Raw genomic sequence first — 2,500 nt, 5'->3', positions numbered from 1 at the left:
TTAACCAGAACAACCAAGCTTCTCTCAGAGGCCAATAGATGGAGTTGGAAACTTGTTTATAGTTATAATTATCGGGAATTTTGTTAGGAGGAATACCAAAAAGTGACCACGTGGCCAACTAGATATATGAATGCAATATATCATATGACAATAGAAATTCTAATTTCGTGCGGTAATAAAGTTTGGTTTTGAAGCTTCCATTTTTAGCTTGTTGCCTTTCTTAAGGTGTTCATTTCCATTGTTGGTTCCAAACTAAACTAAAAACCCAAACTGAACCAAATCAAATTAAACCATACCAAACCAACCCCACAGTACAACCAAAACCAAAGCAAACCCCCCCCCCCAAAAAAAAAAAAAACACACATAAATCAAACCAATCCAGACCAAACTTAAAACCAAACAGAATTCAAAACCAAACTAAAACCAAATAATAAAACCAAAACCCCAGCCAAAACTAAAACCATAATGAAAACCAAACTAAACCCGAGACAACCCAACCCACCATAACCCAAACTAAACCAAACCAAACCAAAAACCAAACCTAAACGAAAACCAAACCAAACCAACAACCAAACCCATGCCAAACCAAAACAAACCTAATTGATGCAAACCAAACCAAACCAACCAAAAACCATAACACAACCAAAACTAAACAAAGCCCTAAACTAAACCAAACCAAGCCAAACTAAACCAAACCAAACCACCATACCAAAACCGATCCCAAACGCAATCAAAACTTAACCAAACCACGAAGCTAAAACCAAACCAAAACCTAACCCAAATCCAAACCAAACCAAACCAAACCACCAAATTAAACCAAACTCAACCACCAATATAAAAATAAGCCAAAACCAACACTAAAATCAAACCAAACCAAACCACCAAACTAAAACAAAACCAAAACCAAACCACCAAACAAAAACCAAAACCAAACCAGACCAAACCACCAAATTAAACCAAACTCAACCACCAACCTAAAAATAATCCAAAACCAAAACTAAAATCAAACCAAACCAAACCACCAAACTAAAACAAAACCAAAACCAAACCACCAAACAAAAACCAAAACCAAACCAGACCAAACCACTAAACTAAAACCAATCCAAACTCAAACCCAATCAAAACCAAACCAAACCACCAAACTAAAACAAAACCAAAACCAAACTCAAACCAAACCACTAAACTAAAACCAAACCAAAACCAAACTCAAACCAAACCACTAAACTAAAACCAAACCACTAAACTAAAACCAAGTCAAACCCAAACCCAATCAAAACCAAACCAAACCACCAAACTAAAACAAAACCAAAACCAAACCACGAAACTAAAACCAAAACCAAACCAATAAACTAAAACCAAGCCAAACCCAAACCAAAACCAAACCAGACCAAACCACCAAATTAAACCAAACTCAACCACCAATATAAAAATAATCCAAAACCAAAACTAAAATCAAACCAAACCAAACCACCAAACTAAAACAAAACCAAAACCAAACCACCAAACCAAAACCAAACCAGATAGATTTTGCTTCGTTCTGTCTGCAAATCTAAGTCACCCTAACAACGCATGAATGATAAATGTATGTTGACCCCATCTCTTGATGCCCTAATTAGACACGTGCTTAATGCTTAGTCCAGCCCTGTCACTTTTTCTGATTTCATTTCCCAGGATTATCTGACACCATCTATTTTACTCTCGACTTCCGTCACATTCGTCTGGGTCAGTGGGAATACTACTGATTCAGTTTTGTTATTCCTTGTCTGTTATTTTATGTAGTTCTGTATAATGTTCGTTTGTTTGTTGACACATTTATTACCTCAGCCAACGAAGTTGGAAGGTTAAGTTTTACCCCCTTTTTGTGTATGGGTTTGTTTGTGAACAGCTTCCTGGTCATAATTTTAATCGTAGGATAATGAAACTTGCGCGGATTAACTTGTGTGTAAAAAGATGGAAATTATTACATTTTGGAAGGTCAAGGTCAAAGGTCAAGCAAAATGTCCAATTCACGTAATCAACCATATGTTTGGACATCGTTATCACAGACTTCAAACTTTGTTCACATTTGAGTGTATGAAAATCCACACCAATTAATACATATTAAGGTCAAAGGTCAAGGTCAAGCAAAAGGTCGAGAAATAAGTGTTTCATTGTAGGTATTAATATTGGGAACAGTTATCCGTTTAATACACTTCTTAGCGTCATTCAACTATCTCTTGTTTGACCCTTATTCTCAAAATGGTGTTATAAGTATTGGGTTATATAAAGAATTTTTGGGTTGGTTTTTGTGTGTGTGTGTGTGAGTGCATTCGTGCATGCGTGCCTATATCAGTGGCATCAATGTGTTTTCTACAGGTGTATTATTGTTATTATTATTATTATTATTATTATTATTATTATCACTTGCTAAGTTATATCCCTAGTTGGAAAAGCAGGATGCTATAAACCCAGGTGCTCCAAATGAGAAAATAGCCCAGTGAGGAAAGGAAACTAGGAAAAA

This window comes from Palaemon carinicauda, chromosome 35 (assembly GCF_036898095.1).
Source record: "Palaemon carinicauda isolate YSFRI2023 chromosome 35, ASM3689809v2, whole genome shotgun sequence".
Lineage (NCBI taxonomy): Eukaryota > Metazoa > Arthropoda > Malacostraca > Decapoda > Palaemonidae > Palaemon > Palaemon carinicauda.
This window is presented reverse-complemented; position numbering follows the sequence as displayed.